Raw genomic sequence first — 19,349 nt, forward strand, 5'->3', positions numbered from 1 at the left:
CAATGAACAAAGACACTCTTTATGAAAACGCTTCCAGAGGAGGTTAAATTCCTGTTAAACTTGTTAGTTGTTTGTTTGTTGCTGTCAGGGATCGTTGTCACTGTGCCATTTGTCAGGTTTGAATCTGATGCAAAAAATTTAATGTATTATCGTCTTAGTTCTGTTTTTGTCCTTTGTTGCTATATCCATACATCACGAACACCTAGCAATGCAATGGATGTCACATCTGTTTACGGATTATCTACAACTTGACGCAATTTGTGTTCCTTATAAACTCAGCCGGCAAGCCGTACTTACCAATGGCAAACACACTGGTGTTGCTATGCGAACTGTTATAATCTTCACAGCGAATAAACCTATGTTGTTTAAGCACCTTTTGTAAGCCGCTCAAATATGCATTGTTGCAACCGTATTTTTCCTTGCAATGATAATCGTCTGAATCATCGCACAATGTCACGCGCTGTTCAAGTGTACTCCATGAGGAAATATCATTAAGGAAGATGGCACAACATCAATCTAATCAGCCTACATTGACCTAAACACAGGAAAACTCAAACACTCGAAAAGTTGACATCATTAATCGGCAATTTTCCAGACTGGAGCTTCTGAGTTCACCTCGTTTCTCGTCCAAATTGATTAGTCTGACGGCAATTCCTGCGAACGATCCCTCTCAAACTCGATCTCACACACCTGCGCCGTTTCGTCGGGCGCCGTGGTGTGGCGGCACTGTGGTTCGTCTCTGCAGTTCAGTGGGCCACAGCCGCACGTCTGTACATCACAGAGATCACCAGCTGCTGTTTGGTTTGGCGGTGGTTTTCCGATGACCAATGATGCAACCAGTGCTGGCTGCCAGCTCCGGCGGTCGCCGACCATGCAAAGAACCGTACGCTAACGGTGAGGCGACGTCCGCCGGTCGCTAAGCGCCGAAACAGTCGCCATTCAATGTGACGGGCCCTTGCTGGAACTGGTGGTGATGTCATCATGCCACGTGACACGTGCGTCACGGGCTAGAACGGTGATGTTGAACAGGGCGGAAAGGATTTCCGCGCATCGGCACCCTTGTGGAAGACCGACGAACCTTGCGGTTCCGACGAGCCCATTCATTGGCTTGGAAATACGATCTGCTCCTCTCTTTTGGCGCTGTTCCGAGACGATTTTCTACCGCTCCTGCGAGATAGGTGGGAAAATATCCGTCCATATGGCGCCGTCGTGCGTATTTCTGGCACTTTTCGACGCTCGTCTCACTCCCTCGCCCAGCCCTCTCCGGGCCTCAGCTCGAAGCTCGGGGGAGGTGGCGTCAGCGGTTTCGACCGAGCCGGCGGCGGAAAGCGGCGGCAAACGGCGGCAACTGAGACGGGTGCCACGCGCCCACCGCTTTGTTTCCGCCGCCACGTCGACTTTTATCGTGGCTCGCGCGGGGCGAAATCGCCACTGGCTCGCGGCCGGGCAGCAGAACAAATGGTCAGTCGAGACGGCTGGAATAGCCACCATTTGCCACCGTGTCCCGCCGCGCCGCGCCGGCCCACCCGCCAGATCGCAGCCCAGAAATGCACCCGACGCTAATTTGCCTCCAGAGTTTCCCGGATGTGGAGCCAACACGCTCCTGTGCGTTTTACCGCGGGGTTATGTTGGCTAGCTAATGAGATCGTAGGAGCTCGCCACGCTACAGAACGCCAAGATGAAATAGATTTCGCCAAATGCTGGCCGACTCAGCAAACAAGGCCTCAGCTGCGGCTGCACTTGCTGAAACGCTGTTCTTTTTTTTTGCAGATGAAAAAAAGATCCTCATCTGTGTCGACGGCAGTGTGTTAGTGGTGATACAGTGCCAGACTCTGGACTGTTTTAGCAGCTGTCGTGGTCCGCACAGGTGTCAGGTCTCGTATACCCTTTCGGCACTCAACGCACAACGTCGGCGTCCGGCAGTGGCTGGTTTCGACTCCATTTCTCTGTGTGACACATTTTTGTGCTTTTTGGATACCAGCTGATCAACTCAATTTCATTTTGGTTGATCAGGCACTAGCGGTCTGTTTAGACAATTTCAGGGCTGTGGGCTGTTGGTCAATATCTTGGATCGCCGTTTATTGAAGTAAGTAGGCGAGGTCTGTCCAGCGCAAGTGCCTCTTCGCGTCGGTTAGTTGAACTGCCGTCTGCCTGTCTGCTCTCCAAAGCCGATTCACATTTACTCTTCTGTCCGAACGTCTATCCATCTGTCCTGGAGCCTTGTTTGACCAATGGGGGTTGCATGCATTCTGTCAATCAGGCCGGCTTACTCTCCCGTCCTGTCCGATTTTCCTCTTTGCCACCAGTTTGCACTGTATTTCGATCAGGTCTGTCGGTCTCTCTGGGCCTCTCTCGGTCTCTGTCAGCTTCTATTGACCTCTCTCGGCCTCTGTTGGCCGGTATCCGCCATGATCGGCCTTTCTTGGCGCCCGACCGCGGCTGTGTCCTGTCCCGGAACAACATCAGACAACAGCTGCGCCTGCCGCCGACCTCCCACCTGTGGATTCGCTGACTTCACCCGCTGTCTGAATGGGCTGCCACGGGTCCGGCCCCTCCCCAGAGCGGATCTACTTCCCTTCCCCAGGACGATAGTCGTGTCCCCACACCAACGGGGTCTGTATTTTCCCTGTCTCAAGTCCATGTCCCGCCCAGATGTTGAGTGTCGTGGCCCTCTTGAGACATCGGTGGTAAATCATCGTCAACCACTGCGCTGAGCTCTTCAGGGCTGATGGAAGGCCAACCAAGGTCGTCAGTGTCATTGTTTGACCATTCCCGCTGAGTTATTGAGTCATCCGTTCGGCTCGTAGGATGTCCTAACGTAACACGCACACTTCATTTGTTGACAAAGAGCTCATTCATCAGCCGCCATAGTTTATGACCGGTCCCTGGCCGTAGCGGGAGCCGCACGGGATACATGAATATGTTTGGTTTCCTGATTCTTTTTTCTTTTTACTGCTAGGTTTTTTATGTTGCGAGCAAAGTTTAACTGCATGCTTTTTGTTATCAATGTTTCGCAAATTTGAGCATGTTATTAAGTTAAGTCTTTTATTAGGTTGTCAATTGCATGGAATACCTACTTCGATTCACGATGAAAATGTTCGTTTTGGTCCGATCGATCTGAAAACGTCCTTGTTGAGTCACAAACTCTTCTTCGCGGAAATAACATTTTTTACCCATTCTCTCCATCCTCTCTGTCAGTCTGTCCGTCTCTTTTTTTCTCTCTCTCTCTCTCTATTCCTCTATCTATGTCTCTCTCTCTCTCTCTCTATCTCTCCCTACCTCTTTCTTTCCTCTTCTCTGTCTCTTACGAGCCACCCCTTCGCGTTGGTGTCTGATGTTTTTAGCCACTGATCCAGAGTGTTTGATACCGCCGCTGCGACGTTTTTGAAGCACCGGCTTCTGCGCTGTGAAAGTGACAGATGATGCAAATGTGACGCGGTGTAATTAACGCAGCGGCGGTGGAAATGAGTTTCGTGACGTCATCAGGGTCTGGTGGTAGACACTGCAGACACTCAGTGGTTAGGTGACCGACTGGGTGGTGTGAAGGATTTATGGGCTTACTTGGTGTGGGGCATTAGAGATAGAAAGGTACACATTTTTTCTTGTGTTGCTTTATAACGTGCACAAGCATACCAATCCTTTTATTGCCGTCGGGCTACTGCGTATTTGATATGGCACCCGGTCCGCTCCAATTATCTATAACAGCCGCAGTGATTTCTTTGAGGACCGCATCACCCGTTGGATGATGCACTATTCGGCGGCAAGCACCCCTTTGATGGTCATTTTATTGGGAGACTTATGACGTCAATGTTCGTATGTGTTCGCTGTTTATTTATAGCAATTAAGATGAAAGTTGCTTCCGATGTGTCCGATAATTATTTGCTGGTGCTGAATATTTAATAAGGTGACCCATGTTTCCTAGAACTGGTCGGCTATATAAATAAACAGATGACATCCCACTTGCTGTTGATGGTGGCGCTCGAATTCATGTGGCGCAAAATGTGTTTATCGAGGCAGAACCAGTGTTGTTTCCTTCGCCAAATCACTTGGGAGCTCCACTCCCTTGGTGGGATGGATGGTTTCATTCACCAAACTGTTGACGAGCTAACTTGATGTGCCATCTGCCTCTGACAGGCCGTGATTTCGTGACGAAAAACACGCCGATCTTATCTGGCCCAGAGAATAACAGTTAATCAATGTGGTCCTGGTTCAATCTGGTTCTGCACTCTGGCCTTCAGGTAGTTATACTCAACACAGCACACGACACAATTCCAATGACGGATGTTTTCTGAAGCACAGCCGTCACCATAGTGTTTTATTTATCGTTTGCTGTACCTTCTTTGCACACGATCGGCTATGGGATCGGTCGACTTGCAGTGTCAGCTGAGAAAGGTCAGCCAACATGGGAGGTCTACTGGGAAAGGTCAGTTGATCTGCAGAGTTCACATAGAAGGTCTTACGTTCGACGAGCCCGGCCAGTACCCGCCTGCGCCGGGATTCGCCATTTGCACCATGTTTACTGACGCCGGATAAGGTGTGTGCGGTGACATCAGCTGGCTCTCCTGCACCCTCTGCCCGCCGTCGGCGGCGGCGCTTCAGACCCGCAGCGCACCTAAAAGCTCCCAATTAGGTGTGCTGGCCGGTGGTCCGGCTGAGAACAGCGCTGGAGAGTGGCTGTGTCAGCCCGACAAAAACATTGTCATTAGCCGAACTGGCGGTAATGGGGCCGGCGGAGCGGTGCCGCTTTTTCAGGACGATCTTCGCGCCGCTGATCGACAGATAGATTGTGTGACCACCTCTCTGTTTGTCTGTCTGTCTGCTCGGACTTAATGTTTGTCTTCCACACCCTGTTTGTATGTTAATGTTACCCGTTTAACATTTGTCTGTATATGGTTGCATTCAGCAAGGATTTTAAGCTTCTGCCGACTTCTTCCACCTTCTTTACATTGTCACGACTGTGCAGCTTTTGCTGCCATACAACATACAGCTCCCTCCATTTATTTACCCGCGCCACTCGCGGTGAATCCGTACCCCGAGTAGCTGGGAGCAGCTCGACGGCGCTCCGGCAGCGGCCGACTGTGGTCGGTGACGGATGGGGTGCTGTCGGCTCGATCCGTCAACCCGACACGAGCCGCAAGGGCCACTCGGTGATGGGTGGATGGGCCGGGCGGACAGACCCGACAAACTGCTCCCGTCACCACTGGCTGAAGAGTGTGGGCGGGAGTGCGGACACAATGGCGCTCAATCGGAGTTGGACGTAAATATCTATTCAGTCTGGCCAGAGGAGTGCGAACAACGATTGCCACCAGGTGCCCGAACGGAATTGGAAGTAAATATCTATTTATTCAGCTGTGAACCAGCTGCTTTATTCCCTCTGGCGAACCGTGCGCCCTTGGGAAATTAATAACTAATTGTTTGTGTTCAAGCTGCCAGGTCGTTCTGTCGACGAGCCAGTCTGAACCGTTTACGGGTCCGTAAACGTTAATATTTTGGTGACCAAAAGCTGTAAGATTTATTGCAATTGTTAATGCAGTGGCGTAGATACAAGAGGCTTCCTTTATAAACCTGCCACGCCAAACTACCTATAACGTCACCTCATGCACTGTGGCATACCTAAGTCAAAAGTTGTCAGTTACGTGAACGCTACGCTACATTTAAATTACGTTATTTTTAAAATGAGGTTTAAGTTTAACCTTCTGATTAGACCATGATTACTCAAAAAGCTTCATGCAATTTCACGTCATGGAAATAGTTACGTCTGCCCCAGCCACTGGCATACGACTACGAGCCGACCGGACTTCCGCGGGGCCGTTTCGGAGCTGGAGTGTAGTTTCACAGTGGGCTCGGCTGGGCCCACACCGGAGCAGCGTCCTGAAGGTACGGCGCCGCCGGCACCGCTACCGGCGATCGATGCACGCCTCCGCCGCCAATGCGGCGCGTTTGTCGACGGCATCGCGCCGGCCTCGTCGACTGCGACGATCCAACCTTGTCGGCAGCGACGAAGGGACCATGTCGTCTGTGTCGCGATCGTTTGGCGACACCGCCCCGCCGCTAAATGGTGCAGCGACACGCTTATCAGATCGACTCTGTTTGAGCAACGCACATTTAGTGCAGCAACGGCCGTTCAGCCGTCCAATGGCCTCAGCGGCCCCACAGGTCACGTTTCCGGCCCGATTTTATTCGTGTGCTGTGTGACGAATATGACGGTAATGTGTCTCAAAGGACCAGCTAATGTCCTATTTGCTTTGCATCCATGCATTACTGCTGTGTGGACATTCACTAACTGGACACAAGGTAGCATCAGCATGGATTTTGCAGCCGCTAAACTGGATCGCAGAGACCTGAATAGAACACCACATGAGCCATTGCTGGCGCTGATTTTCAATGCGAGTACGACTATGTTTGGGCGGTTTTGCAGCGGTGAAGTGGCTGATGTCAATCGGTGTGCCTGGGGCGTCACCGGAAACGGACCAGACGTCAGTCATGGTGTCATCATTATTAGCCCACCGGGCGTCACGGCTTATTATCACGACAGACATGCAACCCTGCCGGTCCCCCGGCGGCGGCCCGGCGCGGTGGACGGTGGACTGTGGACGGGGGACGGGGGACGGGGGACGGTGGACGGTGGACGGTGGACGGTGGACGGTGGATGGTGGACGGTGGACGGTGGACGGTGGACGGTGGACGGTGGACAGTGGACAGTGGACGGTGGACAGTGGACGGTGGACAGTGGGCGGTGGACGGTGGACGGTGGACGGTGGACGGTGGACGGTGGACGGTGGACGGTGGACGGTGAACGGTGGACGGTGGACGGTGGACGCTGGACGCTGGACGGGGAACGATGGACGGGGGACGGTGGACGGGTGTCGGAGGACGGTGGACGGGTGTCGGAGGACGGTGGACGGTGGACGGTGGACGGTGGGTGTGGGCGGTGGACGGTGGACGGTGGACGGTGGACGGTGGACGTTGGATGATGGGCCAACACTGACCTTCGATCGACCCAAGCCTGCGAACACAGGTGCTCATCCCACCCTGAATAGTACCCACTGGTCCACTGAAAGGCCACGTTAGGCGGTCCGGGCTTTTCCTCGCACTATAAATAACTAAGGTAACTTCTGAGTCCGTAATTGAAGGACCTGGCACTCGTAACTTCTGGGGTCGTAATTGAGGGAGGAGCGCTCTGTTTCTTTGATAGTTTCTATTTTTAGATGATGGTAAAGTTAGCTCTGTTCCCTTTTAACTAAAAGCCTGTTGTTTCTATTGTAGGGGATGTTTCATCGATAAGGCATGGCAGAACGCTGAACAAATGACAGCTGGAAATCAAAGACGGTCGTATAAAATAGGAAGTGACGTTCGGTTCCACGATGGCCGCTGGTCACAGCTTCCACTCTGGCTAGTTCTGCTTTGACCTATCGTTCGTTTCTGATAAATAACCCATGGCTTTTGATTACCTAGCTTAGTCACGAAGTTTTTCGAATTAATGGTTATGATTTGTGCTTGCTTAGCACTGAGAGGTAGAACTGTATCTCTTCAGCTGAATCACATCCGAATCTCAGCAAAACTGTCGAAGGGGTTTTCTTAAGCAGATGACAGGTGGACGAAGTTCAAATGAATTCCGGCTGACCTCTGATTGACCGATGACTCACCGATTGGTCGGGGAGCGGCGGCCAGCCCCCTCTCCCTTCCCACCCGACCAGTCCCATGGGGGGTGATCTGCAGACATACAGACCGACCTCGTACCCCGACCGCAACTCAGACTCTCGGAATAGCGCGCCAGCTGATACCACGTTTCAATAGTGATGAGATGACAGAGTGTGTCAGCAAAAGCGCGCCAAAGGTCGGCAAAAGGGCGCCAGAGGTCGGTGCCTCAGAGCTCAGATCTTGTAAATGTTAGATTGACCACTCACTTTGAAGATAATGAGAGTCATTACAGAGGGATTGAGCTAGCTCAGTGCCCGACTCCATGGATGAAATATGAGTGTGGGCTCTGGATGAGGTGATGTATCAGGCATTTGGGATTCAACGCGACTCGTCGCTGCGTCCGAGTCCGAAATATCGTCGGATTTTGGCATGTTTATTAGTTCCTGTGGGATACACCGCAAGCATCTGGCCTGATGCGGCCTCTTTTGATTGCTGGCTTGTTTGTTGTTATCTGGGCAGATTTCCTCTTGTGCTTACTTCCCACTAGTAGGTAAAAGATGTCGCGTTGTCTCTTACCCAAGTTATGAAGACGTCCAATTAGTTCGGAAGCCTCATTCGCTAGCTAGTCTGTTCTGCATTTATTCCTCTAAACTTTCAAACCTCTCCGAATGCGCTACCTTTGTCACATTGTTCTCGTACTCCCTGAACTCACGCTGTGTGACAGTGTCTCAAATCTGCACCTCTCCTCTCGGCTCTGCCGCAGTGCAGTCAGCCCCACCGGGGAGGGACGGGGCGGTGGACTGTGGGGGGGGGGGGGGATGGTGGACTGTGTGTGTGTGGGGGGGGGGGCGGTAGACTGTGTGGGCTGGGGGCGGGGTCGGAGCCACTGAGGTGGACGGCGGGCTCGCTTACCGGCGATGACCAGGGCCCGTTTAGCGGCACGCTATCAGCTCATTAGCACTGTTCAGTGTTCAGTTGGCTGCTGAGCCCTCCGGCCGCGTCAGGCGGCGTCTGCATTGATCAGAGGTCATCGCGCCGGGCCGACTGATGCTGCTCTGCACTCCTCTGCCGCTCCATCACTGCATTCCTCTCCCTTCTGTTATTTCCCTGGCACTGCACTCAGTTCCATCTGCCACTTCTCACTTGCCATTGCTCTGTCCCGTCGCTGCTCTCGTTGGTCCCCCCTCGCATCATCCTTGTACAAATGTCACCGCTCTGAACTTTCTCCCTCCCTCTCCTCCCTCCTTCCCTCTCCCCGCTACCTCACTCATCTCGTGCTCTGTACTCTTTCTCCTCTGCCACCGCTCTCTGCCTCATACGTCCCTCCCATCCCCATCTGCCACTCCCTCTGCCCAGCTCTCTGACTGACGGGATGAATTTGGGACACATCAAAGGACTCCTCTGTGCACTCCGTCCGCCTCCTCTGCCAGAGAGGAGCGGTCGTCGACGGAAGAGCTCGTTCAGCGCGCTGCCGTCACTTCGTGTTTACCGCTGGAACCCGCCTGAATGCGCCACTCATGACGGGAAGAATGGTGCTGAAAGATGGTGTTGCTGCTCTCCACGGGACCTGGCAGCTGATGCCATATTTATCGAGGGGCTGCTGGGGGCGTTCCACGCGCTCCGTGTATCCATTCGATACGCGGTGCGTGTCGGCATACAAAAGGGACACCGCTGGTGGGGGTAATCAGTTCGGTCCCCGAGGACCACTTCAGCGAACTACACACCCGGGCAGCTCGTGTCGGCGATAGGGCGGCGATTATCCCCTCGTGGTACTCGTGCCGCCCCCGCCCCCGCCCCCGCCCCGACGGTGCCTGGCGGTGCCTCCCCCAACGGGACGACGCGACGGCGGTCGAAACTAAACACTTGATCAGACTGGGGATGCGACGGAGGGGCCGACTGGATTCCGGCGATTTCACAACAGTGTCGGTTTGCAGAAGCCGTGACCGACGTGTGCTGTGTGCTCTGCAAGGCTAGAAGGAACGGGGCTTGGAAGGGTGGCTCGCCTGTATGTACCCTGGATTGAAAAGGGATGACCGTTGGTTTCACCTCTTCATTGGGCGAGGCTGACCATTTTGTATTGTCTAGGTCATCGATCAACAGTCAATCGTGCCAGGTCGGTCAGCGGCGCCGAGTCTGGGCCGACAGTGACGAATGCGTTCATTTGATCGCATTCGAATTTCACACAAAACAGCTCGGTTTCTGGCGGCGGCGATTCATCGACACGGCTAGAAAAGCCTGAGCTGGCCAATCCGTGCACCGGTATTTCCATAAAGCACGACCCTGGCGGTGGCAGCGAAATGGAAAACTCTCCGATCACGCCACCATTCAAAGCCAAAGTTAAACCGGGACTGTGCGTTATCAATAGTCGCTGCCCCTGATAAAGGAGGCCGATGCTGTGCCGGCGAACAGCAGTGCTCGGCGGCGCAGCAGCGAGTCGAAACCAAACGGAAATGGATTCCGGACGGCTCATGGTCCAAACTCTGACACACGAGCACCCAAAACCGACCGCAGCTCAGAATTATGGTGATGTGTGTCGATTTTCCGAAACTTCTGTCCGCCTTCCGAACGCCGGCCGTTTTCGCCGAGGCCAAATTGGCGTCATGGGATAATGTGCGCGCTGCCTATGCAGGACGTGATCCCCGTGTTCGCAGGCAATTCGCTATCATCCCTTGGCGAACTGTGGATCATTATCCGGCCCCGGTCGAACAAGCGCGCATCATTATTCCACGCCGATGGACGCACAGTGCGGCACAAAACCACTGTTTCTTGTTCTCATTCGAACTTTTGGACGGAGCCGAATTACTTCTCTCTCTATCACGCGCGAGGCTAGTTCAGTCCGCCGGTAAAAAACAGTCGTATGTTCAGTAGCAGCGCTCGCGTCTCGCGCTCGGCCAAGTTAGCCGACTCCCACCAATCAATGAGGGGCGCGCCGCGCGGCACGCCGGTCACGAACAGGGCCCGACCGGCGCCGCCTTCACTTGTTCCGAACGCAGGACACGCCAAACAATTTCGCGCCGGGGCGTGGTGCCGAACCATCGGCTCCGGCCGCCCGCCTACCGGAGAACGCCGCACGCCGAATAAAGGGAAACAAATGAAGTCGGACGATCCGGGGACTGGCCACACCGGCGATACTCCGGACGAGCGAATGAATTTTTGAAAATATTAGGACGTTTTAAATAAATGGTTTCGCCCACCCACAAGTTGTGTTGATCAATAATGATTGCATGAACTGGCTTTTAGCGTGCATATATTGGTAGAGTGTGCATTATGCAATGCATTGTAAATGAAAATAGTAATGTATGTACGTACACCACTTTATGTCAGTGTTTGCCATCTTCTCCACACACAATTTTATCGGTGCTCGAACTACGTTCGATGAAAGTCTGATGGTGGAACAGAAGGGGTACTGGGCTCCAAACCTATCGGTCACGTGCTGCCATGTGAATTACGACATTATGCCACATAAGGCCCCTGAGGTTGAAGTGATTGAACAATACTGCACGGAGTACGTATCATTGCACCATGTCAACTTCTCTCATCATGTCAACTCATTTTGGTAAATCTGTGCTGCTGTTACGTCGGGATGTTTGTGTCAAAGTGAAGATTTAACACGACGCAATGGACTCGAAGCGGTAATAATTTTGAATTTCAACTGAAGAATATTTGCAAAGGAAGTCAGACAAACAGACAAGCACGCAGACAGACAGTCAGACAGACAGACACGTCGGCACGTCCCTCCTGAGACTTGAACCGGCAACACCGTGCCAAGAGCGCGATTGTTGACTTAGCTCGCAAACAGAGAGCCGAGACAGACACGTTCCGGTGGCGGTCTCGAGCCATTTACAGTTGAGGCCACTTGGCGCCGATAAATAGCGTCCAGAGGCCCTAACGGCCAGTCTGGTCGCGACATCCGAAAAGTATTTCAAAAACTCGGATGTTTACTGCAATGTGCAGTGATTTGTTCGTTTCTGGTTGTAGTTAAAGACCTCGATTGATCTGTTAATTCAACTTTCAAATAGTTTTTTATATCTTCCGACGAAAGGAGTTAAAATTGGTGTGATTATCGTTATCTTCAAAGTTTTGGACAACCACTATCAAACGCCAACACGCTAAACTGGTCACCAGGTTCCCTAAATAGCCTAAGCTATTCCCCTAAGCGCTCGAACTGACGACGTGCCAGTGGCGTCGGACCGACGCTGTCGCTGACAGACCCCCCCCCCCCTGTCAGAGCCACAGACAATTGAAACGAACGGCGACAGGTTGTCTGGGTAGCCTCTTGCGGCAGCAGCAACACTGCGGGAAATGCGCTGCAGACCATGGGGTGACGACTGACGGCTGGCTGCATGGACGCCGCCGTGGGGCGTGGGAACGAAAACTTGTCGAGTGGCTGTCTTTGACAAGGGCGTGATTTTAAAATTCATCAATGAAATAAGTTGGCAGTGATAAAAGAGCTTGGTGTTTCGCTACACACAATGCTTAAAAGTTGTTTTACTTTCGGTTTGATTTAATTTAGACATGAATCAGGTCTCTACCGTATGATGGGTGCGATATACCTCACTGGCAAGCAACGAAGCCTGCTTTAACCAACAACAACATCATCATTCATCATTGTGAATCGCCGCCTTTTCTTTTTTTTCTGGACCCATTTGTCACTATCCGTTCCATCGCCACTTGTCATCTCTTATTACTGCTGACACAATATGGCTTTACCAACCCTCCCATCACCCGTCACCCGTCCCCTCCCCCTTGCAGCACCCTCCACCCCTCAGTCCACCCTTCCCTCAGTGACGCGGCAGTCTCCAGGAACACCCACACGTGGTGACCGTCGAGGGGTGACCGCACGTGGTGACGACGCGTGTCACCGAGTCGCCGCGTGACGCGTGACACGTGTCAGACCGTGCGTCGGTAGTGACAAGCGCGACGCGTAACAGCCTTGTGACGTCATGTCACGTTTCAAAGCAGTTAGTCGGACCGAGAGACGTGACGACCACTTCTGACGAAAGCTGGTCCTCGGTGTCTTTCTTGTCTGTGATGTTGAACGCTGGAGAAGAGGAAAAGACATCAAGTCAGGTCAGAAACTTCAGTGCTTACACAAGAAAAGTCTTAGCAGAACTTGAAGATGCCTGAAATCAAGAGTGCGCGATATAATATTCGTTGTGTCCTAAAGTGAACAAATGTAGGTTCTGGCCGTTTCAGCTTCTTTCTGGCAGCTATAAAAGTTAACTGCTGTCGTCCTCGTCTGGTCTGGCATTCCGTTAGCGTCTCAGTATCGTATTGATTGCGCTGGATCTGTAATAGAGAAGTGCGGCAGTCTCCCAGACGGATTCTGCTGCTTCCGACCGGCTTCTTACGGAAGCTGATCTAATCCCCAACTAACCAGAAGGCCAGTCCTGAGCTGGTACGCTAGTCAGATAAATTTCGGGGGTTAGAAATTGAAATGTCTAAAAAATACAAAGTATGGCGATACTTTGTGTAATGAAGGCTCTAGTTCTCCGTTATGACGCGCTGCAGTGGTTGGTAAAAATGTGCTATGAGGACCTCAAGCCATCACCTAAAAGCGTGTAGCTTATGGTTCCCGCAAGCCGCCAAGCTTGCGTCACAATCGTCGTCCCCGAATGTGGGCGAGGATCACAAAACGGACAACCATTTCATGCACGCGTTATCCGAGAATGGCTGTACGGAATGTTGCATGATTGTGGCGCAAGATGAGTTGGTCATGCAAGTTCAGGGTCGACCTGTCATGTTCGTCAGACCGACAGTGTGCTGGATTAGTCCAACGCTCACGGGAGTCTTGTCTGAAAGCGTCATCGCCCATTCAGGCTGCCGTTGATAAAGAATGTCGCATGTTTTTGGCACATGTTCTCAGTGCTGCGCCGGAAATTCTCTGGTTTGGAGTGGGCTGCTAGATGTCTGATTCTATTTCTGGAAGCCACGGGTGTCATTACGTCATTTAGGTTAATATTTAACGTCATAATGCAACAGCTAAATATGAAATTGCGCCAAGTTTATTCATAGCAAGAGCCTCTTGCGGAAATGGCCACCGTTTCGTTTGTTCCCTGAGCCATTTTCTGACGCATTACGCGGCCTCGTCTTATGTATATGGGCGGTTAGCAGGACTCACTGAACCCAAAGTCACTCAGTTTGAAGCAGCTTTAGAGCTTCTTAAGTCGTCCTAAATAGCTCTCGGAATCATGAGACGCCGACCACGGTTAGACGAATTCTCGCCACTGAAACCTCCGTCTGCCTGGGTGGAGTCCTTCAGGGTAGCACTAGCATCGCGTCGTGGTGGTTGGATTGCCTACTACACGTGTCGCTGTCAGGCTCAAGTGTGCACCTATCGCTATAACTACGCACGTTACATGCTGCGCCGCGGTATCCTCGGCACTCAATCTTCAGGGGTCGTTTGTCTGAGTCATGTTCATGTTCCGAGGGAGTGACGGATGCCGAATTGTGCGCCGACACTGATCAATAGCCTCCCTGCGGACGGCAGCGGACTCCAGCCGCCCACTAAACAGGCGGATGTGAGCCATTGACGCCGAGCCATAGGCGCCTGGCTTATGGAGTCATGACTGGTTGTGGAGACGTGGACTGTAGAGAAGGCGAGAACTGACTGTGTGTTCCACCCTTTCATCTCGTCGGTCTTTGTCTCTTAGATCGCATGGAATCATACATTGAGGGCTGATGCTCAGCGTACAGTCTCCCTCCCCCAAATCGCTTGTCAATGGACACTGTTCAACGTCAGCAGTGAATGGTAGGCTTTGGCGTCGTGTCGTGAGCAGCAGACAGCTGCAAGGGCCGGTGGTGCATTTTGAACAAACTACGTGATGATACGATCACGGACGACGGAGTTTTCCGGTGCGCCATATCTGGAAGCAGCATCTTTGGAAGAAAATTGGATGGTCGCGGCTACTGTGACATGTCGCTCTAAATGCGCTACACTGACCCGTGTTCAGACCTAATGGTTTATCCGATTTGCGTCGTGTTTCCATGTTCTTTTAATCTGACCGAGTCCCGGATTCCGGCGTTGATATGGCATGCAGGCGTCTGGCTTCTTGATTTTATATGGTGCTCCACACGCGAGGCTGGTCAAACTTTTAACGTTTGACATCATTTCTTCAGACATGCAAAGAAATGTGACTACGAGAAAGCTGTCCCCGTCGTGCAAAAATGACTAAACCGGTTGAGGTGAACACGACGCTCGTTGTTTGAAATATCAAAGCGTGTTGATTAATTTGTTAGCAACCATCAAAGAACAGGCCTCAGTTCGCCGATCATAAAGTGCATGGCGACTTCATGTTCGGAATCCGATAGAAATACTGTATTTTGGGCTCAATTTTCTTCATGGGAATTTTTTTTTTTTAACAATAGCCATAAGCATATAAAAAGATTGTTAATTGCTAGCATATTTTTCGATTGCTTTCAAGTTCTTAACTCTTAAGTACATAAAACGATAAACAATTAGGTGTTTGGTCGCTATACTTCATCCATCAAGATAACAGCAAAAGACAACACAAGATAGCCGCAAAACACCTCACCCAGACAGCACGGCTGAGCAATTATCTCCCATAATTGCCTTGCATCCTAGCGGCTCCTTAAACAGCTCTGTCCAGCTCACTTAAATCTGCCACCGGACGGAGATCGCGCGGCAGCCCTGAACGACCCCTGTGCGGCGCGGCACGGAATGCCACTGTTATTATGCCGCCAAGTTGGCGCCGCCACTGCATGAATATATCTGATCACCTTGGCAGCGGGGCCGGCGTAACTCATCCGCCGTCTCGGCGCGGCGGCCGACCACATCTCGCCGCCAATGCACGATGCACCCGCGGTCTGCACCCGCGGCCTGCACCCGTTCGGCACCCGGTGGTCTCCACCCGTGCCCATTGTCTCGTGCTGCGACTGTGGCAACAGCACCGCTGAAGAGCGGCGCTGATTGTGGGAATCCCGTGTCGTGGCGCGGCGCCCTTCTTAGCCGGCTATCTGGCATATTTATCTCGGCGGTCTTTGTCACTGGAGGTCGGCGACTGGCCCGCCCACCAGCCGGGTGCTGAGCCAGACGGCTGAGCTGAGAGCTGCAGGGCTGAGCTGGGAGCTCGGGCGGGTCCGGAGCTCAGCTGGAGCGGCGGACGACAGCTGCAGGTGGAATGTCTGGCTGACGAACAGACCAGTCTGATGGACAGACCAGTCTGCTGCGATAGAATAGTCTGGGGGATGAACAACAGCTAGTCTGGTGGACAGACCGGTCTAATTAGGAGGGGTTTGTCGCAGCTCACTGTTCTGACCTCAGGTGGACAGACCAGTCCATCCGGGAGCTGACTCACAGCCGCTCTCACCTCCAGCAGGCTCAAACATGCCGATTCTGTCGAGCACCGAGTACCCACTGTGTGTGGTGAAGCCGGCGGTCGTCTGGGCGTGCGCCGTGCGGCGCTGGTGCGGCCTTCACGGCGCAGTTGCACAGAGCGGCGGCCAATGCGGCGCGGCGCGCCGGCGTCGGTCGGCCGCCCCCTGCAGCGGCGCCCGACTCGGGCCGCCAGACCGGTCGGCAACTGCTGATGTGTTCGTTTATGACCACCGCCCAGAGAACTCAAAGCGGTACCGCCGCGAACGGGCCGGGGCCCGCCGGAAACCGCTCAGTGGACCCCTTCAGCGGAACCCCCTCCCCCCTCCCAAAGCAGATTAGGGAGGGAGAGCGGCAGCGGATGTCACGCATGCAATGTACAGGACAACAGCACACACAAAAAACGTGCACAATGCACATTTTGATGCATCGTTACCAGTATTTGAGGGGTCCACTGGCGTGAGCGATGCGCTTTTATTGCCGAGTGATTCACTCACAGTTACGCCCATATGTCACTTCGTCACCCATATGTCACACACATGTCGCATGGTGCGTGGCTGCATGGTGTCACCTCTGGTATACATCACTTTGAATAAGTTAGAGGGCTCGCTTGATGTATAACGTTTCGCTACTTAAAATGTTAAAGGCCACATGCATTAGACTTCGAGAGGACTATTTGTGCTTGCACAATGAGGACTCGACTATCACAATGACAATCGGTGGCGCGATTGGATTACTAATTAGTCTGCTTTTGTCTGCATGAATAACCCATCAAGCGTGGTCAATTAGTAACACACCTGCGACTGTCGTCTGTATCGCAAATTCCAGACGAGGCCGCACACCAGCTTCCGTGCTTAGGGCCGCATTCTGTGAGTGATACCCGTGGAATTTGTACCCTCGGATCAGCACAGTCTGCCCTGATGCCCGGTGTCCCTCAGCACGAACAATGGATTATCACGGGATGCACATGTCGTATTTACTGTCGTGCATGCGGACATTGTTCGGCGAAGAATCCCACCATGCTTTGGTAGCTGTGATTTGCAACTTCCACCTTCTGTGGAGGAATCCGCGTAATCCGTGATCTGCTGCTACCGACTTTGCTTGTTTGTTTGTTAATCCTGGGGTTTAAATACGTTTAACAGCACGTTCATTCCGGCCACATATACCAACTTGCGTCATTGACAACAACTTCGTAAGACGTAAAAAAAGGCCAAAACGCATACAAACGATACATTATCATATGCATGTAATGTGAGCCACACCAACGCAGCATATAATTCACAAATCGCGTATTACGTGTGGCTCATAGTGCAAAGTTCCGTCCCCTCTGCGCCGCCCTCCCCCGCCCTGCCGCCAGTCTCCCTGCCCGCTCTCCCAGCTCAGCTTGTCTCTCGGAGTTCCGTCGGCTCGATAATGACGCCGTTCATGCCGCGGCGTCCGTTACTGACGTGGTTCGTCCTCCTGCAGCCCCACATCCAGCCAGCTCCGTTATGTAAACACGAGCAGACCGCCGCCGCGACCTCGCCGCCGCCGCCGCAGCAGCGTTGCTCCCGGCGCAGACGTTGCACGCTGTTTCCGCCGCGTGCCGGCTCGAACTCTGAGCTAACGGTTGGCTCGAATTATGAGCTGTCGCCGACTCGAACTCTTAGCTGTCGCCGAGTTGAACTATGAGCTGTCGCTTTTTATAACTCAGCGCTGTTGCTAACTCGAGCTCGGAGCTGTCGCTTAGTCGAACCCGAACCTAGACACAATTTCAGGGGAACGCTGATTGGGTCTTAACTCAGTTCGACTTTATTTGACTAGTTTAGTCTCACTCGAATCCTGAACAAAGCTTCAGCGGTAGCAAGAAATGGAATAGTTAGAAGAGCGATGCAAAATTCAAGACTCTGTGTCTGTATAAGTTATCACCATCCGTGCAGTGATATAGCGCTTGATCTACGAGCATTACGTTGATTACAAATTCATTCAAACACAATTCAGTCCGTAAATCCTGGCTTTACGGTCAAGCCACGAGTGAGCCGACTTGCCCCCAGACACCAGATCTGATAAACAGCGGTGTCATTGTGGAGACGGTGTCACTGCTGAGACAGTGCCCTGCCAGGCTGAGGGCAGCTCCGATGTGCGCCGCTGTTGGAGGCGATGACGCTCGTGGCTGTGCCTTGTTAGACAGTGTCAACACAATCAGATATCTGGAAATCGATGCGTTGCTCCAATAAGCACAATAAGGTTATTGATTGATGGACAAAAAAACTCACCGTCCTCTGTACTAAGTGCGGTCTTATTCATGCCTTAGTCCGCATCGTCAACTGATGTCTGTTCGACAAATCCTCAGGCTGACTGTTCTCAGGACTCAAGTTAAAAAAGTTCAAGTTCCAAACTCAATTCCCTCAGTGTGTAGCCCAACCCTATAGCCTCACTAAGCCACTGTCTTGTCCGGCTGGTGTCCTCCGCCCACTCTTATTCTGAGTGGCATGTTCACAACTCGCGGCCATCCTCTCATAACTCGCAAGCCTAACTCGTAACTCGCGAGTGGCCCGGCCCTACGACGGCTTGGCAGCACGCCACTCATCTGTTGATGGCGCCGACAGCGGTGACGGTGGCGGTGGCGACGACGTCATTCTCCAGAACACATTCATCTCTCGCATATTCAATGCGGAAGAGCCGGGTGGTTTTGAATGGCGCACCGTACCCCGCAAACCCAATGACCTCAGTTGACCCACAGGCGTCACTTGGTTTAACCCAGTCGGTGGCTGGAGCTCTACAGAGCGCGCCGGAGTGAATAGGTTGCCGGAAGTTGAGGGTGGGAGGCCAGAGTCCCGGCTCCGGCGTCTTTTGTTCGGGCTTTAATTTGCATGATGCATGTTGTGCTGCGAGCAGCCCGTGTGCAGCTCGGGGCTTTCCGAGACCAGCGGGACGACCGCTTCGGCTGCTGCGGTGGTATAGACGAAGGAACGGCAACAGGAAAACCGTTCGGGAGATTTGGCTTAAGTGCAGGTGCTGACGAAAGAAAAAAAAAACAGATAGAAGTGGAAAACAATTACGAGAAGAAGAGAACGCAAATGGAAACATTGTTTTTGCTCGTAAAATATCCCCAGCACATATAGCTTCTTATGACCTCGCGATTTGACAGGTGTAGGTAGCATACTGCAGTATGTATCCCTTCTATAAATAGATTTTTCCATTGATTTTCCTCGTATTTGCTGCATCGTCAGCTGCCATTAGCGGTCTTATGCGGTCAGCCCCACTGCCTCCTTTAGCACCCACGCCTCTGCACTCCTGTTCTGCTCGCGCGGACACACCTGTCGTTTCGTCTTTATCCCACCCTCTCTCCCTGCCTCACCTGCCGTCACCTCTGTCTCACCATTGTCTCACG

At 52.6% G+C, this 19,349-nt stretch overlaps 1 protein-coding gene across 1 annotated transcript in view; it reads left to right on the top strand.

Annotated features, from left to right (window-relative positions):
- The window catches only part of LOC122389183 (glypican-5-like), a 109,528-nt gene that overhangs the window by 53,341 nt on the left and 36,838 nt on the right, over positions 1–19,349 (top strand). The gene's annotated exons all lie outside the window — the stretch shown is intronic.

The sequence above is a fragment of the Amphibalanus amphitrite genome, unplaced genomic scaffold (genome assembly GCF_019059575.1).
Source record: "Amphibalanus amphitrite isolate SeventyFive unplaced genomic scaffold, NRLGWU_Aamphi_draft 000347F_arrow, whole genome shotgun sequence".
NCBI lineage: Eukaryota > Metazoa > Arthropoda > Thecostraca > Balanomorpha > Balanidae > Amphibalanus > Amphibalanus amphitrite.